The 16,732-nt window shown below is 35.2% G+C and overlaps 1 protein-coding gene across 1 annotated transcript in view; it reads left to right on the top strand.

The window, feature by feature from the left end:
• The window catches only part of LOC149213409 (disease resistance protein Roq1-like), a 349,663-nt gene that overhangs the window by 120,490 nt on the left and 212,441 nt on the right, over positions 1–16,732 (top strand). The gene's annotated exons all lie outside the window — the stretch shown is intronic.

Genomic DNA, 16,732 nt, shown 5'->3' with positions numbered 1-16,732 from the left:
AATATTGGCTGCCTGCTAATGATGGAGCTTGCATCGGTCCACATAAATCTGAGTGGATGATCTCTAAGGGTGCCTTTGCCCTTATGCTTTTCCCGCTTGGAAAACTTTCTCTGTGTTGTTTCCCCAATATGCAGCCTTCACAAAGGCTGTCCGGTCTTTCTATCAAAGGTAATCCTCTTACCATTCCTTTTCTGCTCAACAAGTTAAGACCTCCAAAGTTGAGATGTCCAAATCTCAAATGCCACAACCAATTTTCATCCTTTGGCATACTTTTGAAAACCTCTTGGGTAACTGCTGCAATTTCTTCTTTATTTTTCAGATCTACTCTTAGTCTAAGAGGGAACATCCTGTTCCTTGTCATATTCACTTCAACAATGCATCTTTTGCTGGGTGCTATATCCATGATGGTGCATACATCATTCTCAAAGAAAACATTGTACCCCTTATGGACAAGTTGTCCAATACTCAAGAGGTTACATCTCATTCCAAGGACATAGTAGACATCTGCTATGGTTTTCTTTTCACCTTGCTTTGTAAATATTTTAACTTCACCTTTACCCATAACAGAAATCTTGCTATCAGTCCCAAGTGTGACTTGTGACTTCACACTTTGATCTAAAGCAGAAAACATGGCTAAGTTTCCTGTCATATGGTTGCTGCAACCGGAATCTAGAAACCATATATCTTCACTATTTGTTTCAGCCATATTACACGCTAACAGCACATTATCTTGGTTGACATTTTCTCTGGTAATATTTGCATTAGATCTATTATTCACATCATGCTGCTTCTTCCTACATTCACTGGCATAATGCCCATATTTTTTACAGTAATAACATTGGACATTGGATTTTTCATACCTTTGTCCTTGAGCATGATGTTGTCCTCCTTGTTGGCTGCTGCCTTGGCCTTGGTTCTGATTTGGATTGCTACTTCTTCCTTGAGCATTTGTTGGACTGTTTTTTCCACCTCTGTTCTGGCTTCTGCCTCTTCCTCTCTTGTTTCCTCTGCCTTGACCTCTTCCTCTTCCAAAGGACATCTGGGTCTTAAAGGCTTGCTCTAGAGATGAGTTTTCATTTCTACTCAACCTCTGCTCATGTGTGATCAATGATGCATGAAGCTCATCTACTGAAAAGTTTGAGAGATCCTTTGTCTCTTCTATGGTGGTGACAATCACATGGAACCTTGAAGGTAGGCACCTCAATAGTTTCTCCACAGTCCTCCTTTCTTCAAGTATCTCTCCATGAGATCTTATTTGTGTGACCAGGCCAATTACATGAGCGAAGAACGAGTCAATGTTGTCTGACTCCTTCATGCACAGATTCTCAAAATCTTTCCTCAGCAATTGTAGTTTTGCTGTCTTCACTCTCTCCATGCCTTGATAGGTTGTCTTGAGGGTTTGCCATGCATCTTTGGATGTCTTAGCTGCTGCTAACCTTGGAAACACGCTTCTATGCACTGCTTGATACAGGAAGAAGAGGGCTTTTGAGTCCTTCTTCTTGCAGCTCTTTAACAGATCCTTCTCTCCCTGAGTTAATGCATTAAACTCATTTTCATCTGCTGGTTCTTTAAAACCATCTTCAACTATTTCCCATAAGTCTTGGGAAGCAAACAAGGCTTTCATTGTAATTGCCCAATAGTCATAATTTTTGCCATCAAATAGTGGGAGTTGCATACCCATGTTATTGCTGGTGCTAGTGCCAGCCATTCTTACACTTTCAACTTGGATTCTTTTGCTGAGTCTTCACGCTGCTGGAGAAGCTGCTGCAGCAAAAGTCTTTTCTTCAGCTTCTTTGACACCTTCAAAGAGCCTAGACCAACTCTGATACCACTGTTGGGAATTTTTTTTTTTTTGTCAAAATCCCAAAAACAATATAAACTGCACACAGAGACAATACTCTGATGCTTCCACAGGATCTTTAACACAACGGAAGTTTTAAAAGATTTTTTCTGAGAACAGAGTATAACATGCATAAAAGAGGGATTTGTATTAAAAAGAAATTGGTACAAAATTCATCCTCTTTCACTCAGAGGGATTCACCAGAAAGAAAATACAGTGCTATTCTATTCATTCATTTCCCATTACATACAGTATGTTATGCTGCTGCGTATTACAAACATTCACTTGCGCTGCTGCGCTTCTGCACACACTCACACTATCTACTAAAAAAAACACACAAAAACTAATTACATACAAAATTTGAATGAATTAATGAACGAGGAAGGAGACCCATACTGTGATCTGCTCGAGGCTGTCCTTCTTGTCCTCGACTGAGTTGCATATTTACTGTGGTAGCTAAAAATTGAATGTCTTCCTTCTCGGCCCATACTGTAAATTTAAACCAGTCGCCTACTGCGCTGTACTGCTCCATGCTTACTTTAATTGACTCCGCGCGATTGAGAAATCCTGCCCCCTTTGCCATCAATGATCAATGCATGCAAAACCTTTTCTATCGGTTCCGCCTTTCGGGTCGCATTACATATCGCAGTCGACCGATCCTCTGTTTCATCATATATTTGAAAATATACAAAAACGCTGCAAAATACAAAAATTGGCCTTTGGGCGGATTTCAACCATTATGCAATTTGGCTTTGGAAACCCATCGGGTCCGATCCATCGCATCGCTACATAACTCATGTTAAAGGCCCGACCTTATGGCATTGCCGATAGCGATGTGCCGATGCGATATCGGAGATCGCTCATCGCACAATAACAAAACCACTTTGTAAGTCCTCCGCTGCGACTTCGCCGATGCGATATCAGCGATTGCTCATCGGCGATATTTCATATCGCTGTCGCTGCCTGCCTCCGATGCTCCAACCCGCCGATATGCCGACTTGCTGATACGCCGATACGATCTAGTCTGTTGATCGGTTAGATCTGACGGTTGAGGTTAAAGCGGATCTTTAAGCCTGCAAATTTATTTTTGAAGCGATTTTTTTTTTCGATCCTTGGTGAAACGCATGATTTATTGTCCTCATGCTGCTGCATGGCTCAACTGTATCGCAGTTGAAATTATATTTTCAACAATGGGTTGGAATTATTACAGTTTTCCAACCATGAGAGTTGTGGATCAATGCAAATTATACATGTGGAACGTTTTGAAAATGATTAAATTTTATAATTAGAATACCTTTCTACCACATGCAAGGATGATCAAATTTTACTAAAATTAATAAAAAAATAAAAAATGTTTTTATACTACATCCAAAAAACTAATCGAATATAATAAAATAAAATATAAGACTTTTGTAGATCATGCAAAAATGGACAGGCAGTAAAGCTTCTAACTTTTTGGGCAACGGCAATGGAAATAGCTCACACTTTTGCACACTTCCGTTTTAGGTGGTTTTGTGAACGAGTGCTGGTGCTATATTATTTTGTCATAAAAAATTACTGTGAAAATACATGTTTTTCTTAAATTGTTATTTTTATTTTGGGTAATGTGAGTCTTGAGATAATTGATACATCTAATTTGTGTTTTGAGTAGCTCTTATTTAAGGGTATCTAGTTTGTTAAAATCTTATTTGGCCTAACCCACACGAATTCTAACCCACACGAATTCTTAGTATAACTATATTTTTACATACAATTTCAAACCAATAACTTTTTCTCCATAAGATACATTAACAAAATACAATGCCACCATTTATTCTACCCATTAACCTTAACTTACAACTTTAAAAAACAATGTTTTCAAAGAATTTAAAAATCTCGGACTTCTGATTTATCTTTTCACTTGGATATTAAAATACATATACTCATTTTGGCAAAGGAAAAAGTGACTTCGAATTTATATTTTGTTAGGAGGCTAAATAATAAGAAATTATGATACAGCAAAATGTATACATTATTTCCTGCATAATGTCACGAAGGAGGATGTAGTTGTGAACCCATTATAATATGGAAAATTTACAATGTGGTGATTCATCAGGTGTATATCAATATGGAACTTTAGGTTTAAAATTTCTGAAAAATAGTGTTTTTTTATTATTATTTAATTTAAATTAGAAGTAGATTTTACTATAAAAAAATTTACATCAGAAGTACGGGCTAAGAGATGGCCTAAAACAGAATGAGGAACACATCAGTTCACATCGCTGCCTATGACAGTAAACATACTCGATCAAGAAAAATATATCATGCCACGCAGTTTGTTGCTCTCTGCTATGCATTATCCAAAATTAACCAACTTAAGTCATCGACATCGACCCCGCTATCAGAGGCTAACATAAAGACCATTTTGTTTTCTCGCCCAGACAGGAGGTAGTAAAAAACAATATTGAAAGACATCGTCATACTAATTCCAGGAATACAAAAGTCATTGAAAGGAAAGCCAATAAACATTGCACACCACTGAAAATTGAACCTTCCACACAACATTGCAGCATTACCAAAATAAACACAATAGACTTATCTCCGCCAACAATAGACACTCAGTCTTCTCAAGAGGCATAACCATAATGTTGGAGTTAATGGTCACATTCCATATTTGAGGAGTTGGTTTGTGATGGTTGAGAAATTCCCTCAACCACTCTCTAGGAATAAGTTGGATCTCAAAAACTCTATTTAATAGAGTGATCTGAATGTAATCCGTGTGTGAGTGTGTTTTGCACATACACCATTTGTGCATAATATTAAATTATATTTCTGTGATTGTGTGAATCAAACTGTTTTTATCATGGTATCAGAGCTTAAGATTCAGAGTCCAATAGAGAGCTGCAATCTTAAAGGACTTCCAGACGCGTCATCCATAAACCTATGTTCTTTGGGAGGTGATGTAGACAGATTTCTCTCGTTACAGTGCCAGCTGCGTTGTGACCCTGCCGTATTGAGGTGTTGAGGTTTCGAAAGTATCAGATTGGTGCGTGACAGGAAGAAACTGAAGCTCTCGCAGTTCCACATCCAACAAATTAGCTGCTTACTCATGAAGCCTACCGGAATCGAATTGTATGCCTAAAGATGAATGCCCAGACCTGGTTGCGCTGAGAGTATCGTTGGAACTCCTGGTTCCGGCTGTTAGAGATGGCAGGCTCGGCCGATCGATGCAGAATCCAAAAGCTGCTCTCTCTTTCACTGTAATGCAAGTGTCTTGGTGTTCGATGAAGCTCTCGACCCTCGAGAAGACTCTACCACAGTCACATGAATGACATTTTGTTCCACAGGTCTTGAGATGTGCTTTATAATCAGTTTGGAATCTGATCGAAAGAGGTGAGGAACGCTGCAGCAATCTCTTCAGCGATCTCAGCAGCGATCTCAGCAGCAAAGGTATTATCTTTTATCATGGAGTTTATGGTATTAGATAAATTCAGTGGTTTGAATTTTCCCTCATGGAAAGTAAAAATACAACTGCAATTAATGAATAAAAATTTGTGGGGAATAGTGAATGGTTCAGAAGCAGCACCTACAGATGCCAAAGAGTTATTTGAATGGAAAAATAGAGATGACAAAGCTAAGTCTATTATTGGACTTGTTCTTTCTGATTCGCAATTACATCATGTAGATCTTACTAAAACATCAAAGGAAATATGGTAACATTTGGCTCAATTGTTTGGTGTAAAATCTACAAATGCAAAATTTTCCTTAAAGCTGCAATTATTTAGTCTGAAAATGAATGAGGAGACATCTATGTCCAGTCATATAAATAATTTAATGTCTCTTTTAAGACAATTAGGTGAAGCTGGGACAAAGGTAGAGGATGAAGATGCTAAAGCTGTATTATTAAATAGTCTTCCTTCAAGTTATAGTAATGTTGTTTTTACTTTGAGTCAAATATCTACACAAACATTGCAAGAGACAATTGCAGCACTTCTGGGGGAGGAAAAGCGACTGAAACCAGAGGATGCCGAAGAGAACTCACATGTAGAAAATGCCTTGTGGACAAAGTCAAGGATGAGAAAGAAAAATGCAAACAAAGGTGACATTGAATGCTACTATTGCAAGAAAACTGGGCATACAGCGTGGAATTGCAGAAGTCGTGCTAATGATGTGTTAAAAGGGAAAGAATCAGCAAATATAACCACAAATGAATACCAATGGAATTCTGATAATGAAGAGAGTGAATCTATTAAACTCTTTTAATATAACCAGCAGTTCAACTATGTGTCTGATGCCAGTAGTTAAAGATCAAGTAGCAGTAAGGCTCAATATGGATGGTTGTCCAGATAGTATGGCAGTTGCGGATCTAGGGAAGGATCCCTCATTAGTGGTAGACGTGGAAGTGGTTTCCTAATGAGGTTATGCGACAGATTGGGATGCTGTCCAGTAATTGACTTCGGGAGATCCTTGATTCGGGAGTTGAGGAAGAGAACTCGGGAATCCAACTGGCCAACTACACCTTTCCGAGGGTTACGAGGCAACTTGATGGAGCATCTACTGTTAAGCTTGATTATTTTGTTATTTTGTTATTTTTTATGTAATGTAATCATTAAGGGGGGATGTTGGAGTTAATGCTCACATTCCATATTTGAGGAGTTGGTTTGTGATGGTTGAGAAATTCCCTCAACCACTCTCTCTATATTAGGAATAAGTTGGATCTCAAAAACTCTATTTAATAGAGTGATCTGAATGTAATCCGTGTGTGAGTGTGTTTTGCACATACACCATTTGTGCATAATATTAAATTATATTTCTGTGATTGTGTGAATCAAACTGTTTTTATCACATAATAAGTCGTACCAAAAGGCCGAAAGTGAAAATCATGAAAATTTTTTTTTAGATTGGTTCACCTTTTATATAAAAAGGTGTTTTTAGATTGTTTATGTTTTATATGATTTGATACAAGTCACCAACCAGCTAAATTCAAGTCACCTAAAATATAAGTAGTTATTGTATTATAAACATTGTTTATGTTTTATATGATTTGATACAAATCACCAACAAGCTAAATTCATGTCACCTAAAATGTAAGTAGTTATTGTATTATAAACGTTGTACTTTATATTGCCAAAAAAATGTTGCAATCAGAGTGAAAAGAGGTTTATGTTATTTATTTCAGTTTGTCGTGGGATTTAACCCCTAGGCATAAGGGTTTATGGGGGTTGTAATACCTTTGATATTAGTGGAGGTAGGACGTCGCAGAGGCTTATCCAGCTAAATTCAAATTCGTGGAATCGACACCCTCACCAAAGTGTTATGGGGTTGTGATACCTTTGATATGGGGTTGCGATACCTGTGATACTGTTGACTTAATGGAGCCTTCACATATGATACATTCAACCGAGTAGTATTCAAGTAATATTGGCATTAGACATTTCTTTTTACGACAACTTTATCACCCAGGCGGACAGAGCATTGATCAAAAACATTGGAAAAGGGCTTCAGATCTGAGGCTAACAGAGATATATGTAGTGGAATGGGAGAAATATATATCTCAACTTCGAAATGTTGGTATTAGTTTAGAGGAGATGGGAGAACAAGATCAAATGAAATGGGGAGATAGTCTTAAGAAGAGCCTTCCGAGGGTAATAGAAATATATATTCCGAGGGTAATAGAAATTTATCAATATATGCTTAGAGTCGAGAAGAAATTCAATAGTCATGAATGGTCTCAGACTATATGGAAAGGGAATCTCCCTTACAAAATTAGAAGTTTTTGTTGGCTTGTTGTGAATGATAGAATTTTGACATGGAATAATTTACAAAAACGAGGTTTCAACGGACCAAGCATATGTCTGGTGTGTATGAGGGGCCCTGAATATACTGAACACTTACTTCTTACCTATATTCATGCGAAGGCGGTATGGGAAGGTATCATGGGGCTACTGAAACTCAAACCGGTGGGGAATCACACTACTCTGATTTCTTATATACATGCATGGAACAGAAATAACAAAAGTTTCAGATACCTTCCCTATTTCATCATGTGGACTATTTGGCGAAGCAGAAACAACCATATCTTTGATCAGAAACTAGTGAAGGTTCGGGAAGACATAATTAAGTTTATAAGATTTCACAATGAAATGGGATCAACTACGAAGATAAACAGACTTCGGACCTGTAAATATATAGACCTGTGGCATTCATATCCAGTCGGATTCTTCAATGGAGCGAGTAAAAGGAGACAATGTGGATGTGGGACAGTAATCATAAAAAAAACCAGGTAGATTCTACCATTTTTGGTGGGAGGGAGGACAGGGGTCAAACAATAAGGCACAAAATAGAAAACATAGATATATTTGGAGATTCCAAAGGGTCCCTCCCAGGGGTCAAACAATAAGGCACAAATCTTAGCATGGTGGGGTGTCTTAATTGCGGAAAATTGGTTCAGAATAGAAAACATAAAGATATTTGGAGATTCGAAAAGTATCATTGACTGGGTGAAAGACTACACAAACTTTTGTCCTCCGATATTAAACAACTATATGAAGAGAATCAGAATGTTGGTAAGCACCTTTCAGAGCATACAATTCCAACATATCTATCGAGAACAAAATTGGATGGCAGATCTATTATCCAAGCGAGGGATAGCAAAGGATTCAGGTAAGTTCTTTTTCAACGAATTTGACAGGGAATGATGGTTAATGGCAGTAGCATTAACTATTCGTAGGAGACTATCCAAAGATCAAGAAGAAAGAGTATCAATATGTAGATCTATATGTAAGGTTTTTTTTTGTTTTTGTATGATGAACTAAAAATGAACAATTAGATGCGACAAATTTTGTTGTGAAAAGTTATAATAGAAGTAGGAAAGTCTTGGATTATCATAGAAAGAAATGAATATTTACAGATAAAACTGAAAAATATAGAATATGTACTATCTCTTTTTTTAATGGAAAAGTGAAGTGTTTTTATCTATGGAAAAATTATGTAGCTTATCCTTCTTTTCTTCCATGGTGTGGCCAAAAAATAGTCACATTTACTCTATCCTATAATACATTAATTGGAACGAACAATTTCCATCGAATTTTTTTCTCTGTGCTACTGATAAGGCTAACCATCTAATCAATATAATGAATCCAAGACAAAATCTGCTATATAATATCTGAAGTTTCAACCCATTTGATGTGAAAAATACAGTTTATGTTTTCTATTAAATGCACTAGAAAAACACATTAAAAAAAATCTAAAATCCATCATGGACTTGTCTCACGGAACAACTTTAGATGAGACATCATCGAAGAGTATTCATGTAGTTTCTTTTAATATAAATATGGCTAATTTCATGTAGATATAAATGAATATGTATTTAGGGTCTGTGCTCATGGTAAATTAGGTGCCACCATTACACTCTTGGAGCTTAGCAAACACGGTCCTGCCGATGGCATTGTTTCAAAACACTTCTCATGGCAGTAAAAAATAATCAACAACCTGTCTGGTATTTTAGTGGAAGCGTTTCATTTGAAGTTTTGTTCACTGAGGATGGCAGGATGGAGCGTGCAACATTTTCGGAGGTGAAAATGAAGGTTGGGTTCTAACTTTTAGAGTTTTGTATTAATCATCAGTTCGTTAAGATTTTTTCGTTGATTTGTTCCACGTAAATTTTCTTTATAGTGACTTTCCATGTCAAAATGTGAAGTATATTTTGGGTGGTTTCCATTACCTATTAAATCAGATATTAAGTTAAAACTTAGAACCCTTCGTATTAATCTTTATAGCTTGCTGCTGCTTCTTTTTCTTTTCTATATATCTTCTTTTAATTTTCAAGCAAGATTTAGAAATCTTTATAGAATATAATTTGTTGATAATAATTGTTTTATACAATTAAATTTCTAACAATAAAATAATGTACATTTATATTGATTTTGATAAAATAGTTATAGAAAGTTTTACAGCTAGCCATAATAATTTAAATATTCCTAACACTCCCTTAATTATGACTGATAAATTTAAGTCTTAGTGTAACATCATTCAACATCAATAACATTTTTTATTTTTACTCAAGTCTTTTACCACAATAGCAAACCCTGTGCATTTAAAATGGTTAACGCATTATTTATTGTTGATGTGTTATGTGTTTAGTTCTCTTTGAGTTTTCGTCCTCATTGGAATTTTATCCATCAACTCAATGTTTAGCACTAAAGTGTTAATTTTCATCAACATATAACCATTTTATCAAAGAGATGTCACTGGTTCCTCATCATAGATTTGGTCATATGGGTTCTTAAATATAACATTGGGGGATAGAATCCCTTGGAATATTACCATATTGATGTTTTAATAAAAAGGGGAAAGTTTTTTATTTTCTAGATATTTGATATATGGAGCTACTAGTCACAACAATTGGACACAAGGAGCTAAGGTGTAGCTCCTAAGCTTGCCAACCTCCCTCAACATATCACCATATTGGAATTTTAATGAAAATATAAGGCTCATGGATTTTTCGATATCCTAGTATTTGAATGCCTCTGGTTATAACACAAGTTGTGAAATGTAAAGGAGTACTACCCAGGGGTTAGTCCCTAGGAATATCAATAAACCAGAAGATTTAATGGTGAAAGGAACATTAAATACTCTAATATCGTAATATCATGGTGCTCCAACTCATTAACTAACAGGGAATTAGACCGCATTTGATATAAATTATTGTCGCTAACCATACCCAAAAAGTCTTGGTTTTATGAGTGCTTTTAGTGTGAAAGGATTATGGGTTTTCACTGATATACCAATATAATAACACTTGTACATGATATATGAGCATATGCTACAATGATAACCATTATTAGCACTAATACATGGAAACATTGGGTTGACGGATGCTCTAAGGTACTAAATAATGGTAATGATCTAGATTAGGTAATTACATTATTTTTCATCCATATTCATGTTTTTAGAGTATAATAGTTGGAGGAACTACATCATAAGACCATTTGTATCGATGGGTCCTACTTTTGCGAATTCGGGTGTGAAACCTTGCAAAAGCATTTTGAAGCATCAAATAACATATTTTTGGGGGGCACAAAATTTTGTTGCTTAAGTAAAACACTTCCCACCGCTATTCAACATATTTATACATATCTAATGATGCATGAATCACTTCAATCATATTTTTCACGAAAACATTATGCCACTTGGAAGTTGAGCTTCCTATTTTGGCCACCATGATTTAAGAGGATGTCATGTCAACCCCCATTATTCATCGAAAAAGGGTCTAGGAAAGTTATCATGATGAAGAATACTCTAGAAGGGTCAATATTGTAACTTTATTTAAGATTTGAAGGAGTCAAACTTAACCATTAGTAGGCTATCAACTTGTATTACAACTAGACCACTAGGAGGAAAAGAGGTTCTATGCCAATTGAGTGCATTTTATTCCATAGATGAGAAGAGTAGTCGAGTGTGGATAGGGAGAGAAAAAGGAGAGAGGGTTTGTATATTGTAATATCTCGTGGGTCATATGTCTCACTTATTTGCACTTGCATTCATTTCCATTCAGAGAAAGTGACAGCATAGCAACCTCAACTTCTAGCTAAATTTTCTTTTGAAAGGGTTTCCCAGGTTATATATTGTGTTGTTATGTTTTTTGGTGAATGTATTTTTGTATGTTCTCTATATTTCATGTTTCATATATTTCATTCATAAACATAACACAATAATTAACAAATCTAAAAATTTAAGGAAAAATTAACCCTCATACACCCCTCATAGTGTAGATTTCATATTTTCATCATATTTTTAGTAGGCGTGTTATGACAAACTATCCAATGGAATATCCATGGATTTTTATGGATCAGGCATGTGCTTTTACATTGCTTTTTTATGTAATTTCCATGTTGCAAAAATTGAACTAAAAGGAGAATATGTATATTAATGTATTATAAAGACACCCGCGGTATAAGTGATCAAGCATAACACAAAGGCATTTGTGGAGTATAAATTTATCTCAAAGGCTATTGTATGAACTTGAATGAATACTATAGGTGGTAAAAGTGCTTATTGTTATAAGCACTGTATTTTAAAGGTTGTATTAAAGGGAACTACTATAGAAAAAAGCATCATAAAGATATTGATTTGGATTTATAACCATGCAGCACAACTTTGAGGCATTTGTTGAAGCATTGGGGCTGCAATTTTAATACAAAGTGCTTGGATTTGTAAGTGCCATATACTTGAAGAGAGTTCCAAGGAAGCACCTATTTTGATAGTTTAAAAGAAGTGCCAAATTATGACAGTTTGAGTTGAAGGAAGCACTCATTTGATAGTTGATATTGAAATGAGTGCCAAATTCATAATGACATAGTGGGCTGATTGTACAAACTGGTAAATAATCAAATATATAACTAGAATGAACCATCGTAGAAAATATTTCAAAACAAAAAAAGTGAACCTTTGAAGAATAAGACTACATAGTAGAATTAAGAGAAGTAGAGTGGATCCTTTAAGAACAAGTTTACATAATAGGAAATAGAGGGGATTGGTGTTTCTTGTAGGTTGGTGCCTACAAAGAACTATCATTTAAAGAACATTTGTGATTTTCTCCACAAAGGGTTTCGACGTATATCTTATTTTTTCTTATAAGATTAATGTTTTATGGGGATCATTAGAGGAAATTTTAGCCTAAAGTGGCCACCTATGGAAAAATAATAAAATAATAGTTAAAATAATAAAATAAAAGCTATGAATTTTGGAGGGAAAATAAGAAAAATGTTCTTTTAATTGTATTTTTGGCTTATCTCCTTGTAGGTTTACTCAAATTTCAAGTGTAGACACTCATTGGATGCGGAATTAAATTCTACACTCAACGAGTACTCATTATGCATACTTTTGAGAAGACCCACATTGATAAAAATTGCAGACACATTAGAAAAGTGTGTTAATTATGCATACTTTTGAGAAGACCCACATTCATAAAAAAAAAATGTAGATACATGAATAAAGCGTGTTTAACACATTTTTTTAACATATCTGCATTTTTTTTAATCAATGTGGGTCTTCTCAAAAGTATGCTTAATGGGTACTCATGGGATGTGAAATTTAATTCCGCATCCAACGAGTGTCTACACTTGAAATTTGAGTAAACCTACAAGGAGAGAAACTAAAAATACAATTAAAAAAAATAGTTTTTCTTCTTTTCCCTCCAAAATATTTACATGTACCTCTTTTTAAATTTAAAGGATTTTGATTCGTTTACATATTATGACATGTAAATTACGTGAAAATTTCATGGGCACTCTTAGGCTAAAATTTCCTCTAATGTGAATGTTTAAATAAGTAGAAATTGTATTATACTAATGAAATTCACTCTCAGTATAAATGTGAATCTAACAATTTGTAATAGATAAGGTTCCTTCAGGAGTCTTCTATCCACTAGAAGGAATATCTTAGAGGGACCATGGCCATTTAGGATGAATAATTCACAAATAGGGATTCACTCTTTGGTGGAACAAATTATGTTACCTGGAAGGTAAGGACGGAGACCCAATTTCTATTGGTATTGACATTTGGCCATCTATAGTTGATGGTTACAAAGCTCCAATAACTCCTCCATCTAATCAAGATGGTAAGAAGGAAATTGTGAATAATACAAAGCAATGAATTCCACCTTAACTTAGTTATCAAAAATAGAGTTTGTCAAGGTAATGCAACGTGTGTTTGCACAAGATATATGGGAAAAGATTCAAAACAAATATGAAGGAGATGAAAAAGTAAATAAGGAAAAGCTTCCAACTCATAGAAGAAAATTTGAGAGTTTGATGATGGAGAAAGATGAAAAGATGGCAACCTTTTTTCGTTATGTGGATGAGATAGTTAATACTATCATAAGGCTTAGTGAAAATATTGATGAATTGGTGACTATGTAGAAGGTGTTGAGATCTATGTAGTGAGCATTCCATGTAGTTCATCCATCTTTAGATTTCAAGTTTTGTAATTTCTTCAATCACTGATACCTTTGCGTATGAAATGAGAACAAAAGAGAAGTCAATATTAAAGAATCTAATGTTCAAAGTGATAAAGAAGAAAAAAGGAAACAAAGCCCATGATTATTCTAGCTATGAATATGATAAATGAGAAAGATAATTTGTAAGAAATCTAGAAAGAGGATGTAGAAAAGACAAAGGTAAGCTTCCATTCAAATTCTTTAACTGTGGTAAAATAGGTCATTTTTCTGATAAATGTCCATATGCAAAATTTGAGGACAATGATAATGAGAAAGTAGATAAAGATGAAAGAAAATCTTAGTAAACATACAAAGGGAGGATATCTCTAGAAGAAAATGTTTTATTCCAAAGAGATAGTGGTTCATTAGAAGAGAGTGATTCATACACATCTAATGATGACAAAGGATAATTTCTATTGATAGCCATGGATGCTTAAAATATTGATAAAAAGGAGAAATAAAAAAATATATATATATTCAAAGGAATAAATTGACATGGACGTAAATCCTTAAGTAGAACTCATTGGTGCCTTAGAAGAAATAGGTAGACTCAAAAGAAATATTGAAAAGTTGAAGGAACTATCCCAAAAATATGAGAAGAAAGGTTATGATCTTGATTAAGCATCTATCATCCTCCTAAAGACACAACTAGAAGAAGCAAAGGGAGTAGAATAAATTCTAATAAGCTAATTGAAAGGAAAGGAATGAAGTTGTGGGAAGCTAGGAGCACATGATGTTTCCTTAAGAAAGGAACTAAGGAAAGTAAATGGTCATTTCAATCAAATCTTAAAGTTAAAAAAAAAAACATTGAAATATTAGATAACATTCACAACTATCAAAGCTCTGATTTCATTGAAAGAGGTATTGGCTATAAAAAAAATTATGAGACTTTCTAGGGAGAATCTGTTATGAAACCAGCTCACAAAAAGATAGAAAAGATAGATCAACGCCTTATAATTCAGCCTCTTCGAGGGGGCAGCTTCCTTTACATTACACAAATGAAAAATTCTTGGACGATTCAAATGAGAAAACCTCCTTTCTATATATAGGAGTCTAAGGGGTCACAATATAACCAAGTCGACCTAACAATAATAATATAAAGGCACAAAAATAATAATATAGGGATTCTATGGGGCACAATAATAACAATATGGGGACAATAGGGGCAACAACAATATTAATAAGGGATACAACAAAAATAGTAATGGGGGAGTCACTAGTATTATAGGGACCTAACATGCCCCTCTCCTTCAAAAAACTGTTGTCCTCAATGCTTGAGTAGTTTTGGATGCTTCTATATAAAATTCTCATCCTCCCATGTGGAATCTTCAGCAGATAAGTTCTTCCACTTGATGAGATACTCCGAAATTGATCGATTTCGTAGTTGTCGAGTTCTTGTTTTTGTGATTGCTTCTGGTTCCAAAATAATTTTTCCTTCCTCATCAAGTTGTGGCAATATCGTTTGAACCGGGAGCTTGTCTACTATAACCTTCTTTAAACATGAAGCATGGAAAAATAGGTGCACTCGAGAAGCTGCAGGAAGCTCCAATTTTTATGCCATAGTACCAATCTTTTGCAACACCTTGTACAGACCATAATACTTTGGTGATAATTTATTATCCTTCTTAGCTTGCTTGAGGGACATTTGTTTATATGGTTGTAACTGTAGGAAGACCCAGTCACCTACATCAAAACTTCTTTCGCTACGATTTTGATCTGCTTATTGTTTCGTTCTATTCTGCACCAACGTGAGGTTATCCTTTAAGAGTTGGAGAACTTGTTGTTGATGCTCGATGTGAACCTTAGAATTTTCTCTAAAATATGATGTGATGGATGGTGGCTGATATCCATAAAGTGCCATAAATGGGGTTATTTTTGCTGTAGTATGTAAGGAAGTGTTATATCGCCATTCAGCCAGAGGCAACCATTTGACCCATTGTGTCTATTTATCAGATACAAAGCAATGAAGATATCCTTCCAAACATTTGTTTACTATCCCAGTTTTCCCATCAGATTGAGGATGATAAGATGAGCTATGAGCTAACTGAGAACCAAGACAAGAAATAATCCTGTCCAAAAATTTCTAGTGAAAATGGGATCTCTGTCACTTACAATAGTCTTTGGGTTTGCATGTAGCTTTTTAATTGTTTCCATAAATGCAGTAGAAACTGTACTGGCTTTAAGTGGATGTGTTAATGCACAAAAGTGTGCATACTTGGTAAGTTTGTCAACTACCACCATGTTGACACTCTTTCCTTCAAACTTGGGTAAACCTGTGATAAAATGCATTGAAACCTCTTCCCAAAGTTAGCTTGGAATGGATAAAGGTTGTAATAGACCTGGGGTCTTAATTGTTTCAACTTTATTTTGTTGGCAAATCAAACATTCTACCACAAACTTTTGAATATTCTATTTAAGGCCATCCCAAAAAAATTCCTTCTTAACCCTGTGGTAAGTTTTTAGAAATCCTGAGTGCCCTCCTAAGGGAGAAGTGTGCAATTCCATAAGAATCTTTTGTTTGAGTTGGGAATTCTTACATAGGTATAAACGAACCTTGTACCATAATGAATCATTTTTCCAGCTAAATGTATCAGATGTACTGGAATCTTTTTGTAACTTTCGAATAAGTGCCCACACTTCTTCGTCATTCTTCCATTCCTCCCTTGCTTCGTTTATCCAATCTGGTTGGATAATAGAAATGGTGCACAATAATGCTTCCACATCCTCATCCTTTCTTGAGAGTGCATCTGCCACAACATTTTGCTTCCCTTTTTTGTAGATGATTTCAAAGTCATAACCCAACATATTTGTGACCCATTTTTGTTTCTCTTCAGAGGATAATCTTTGTTCTAAAAAGTGTTTAAGACTATCATGATCCATTTTTACCATGAAGTGTCTTCCCATTAGGTAGGGTC

This window comes from Pinus tabuliformis, chromosome 1_1 (assembly GCF_031772625.1).
Source record: "Pinus tabuliformis cultivar Carrire ecotype Pingquan chromosome 1_1, CPIR1, whole genome shotgun sequence".
In the NCBI taxonomy this organism is placed as follows: Eukaryota; Viridiplantae; Streptophyta; class Pinopsida; order Pinales; family Pinaceae; genus Pinus; species Pinus tabuliformis.
This window is presented reverse-complemented; position numbering and strand designations above follow the sequence as displayed.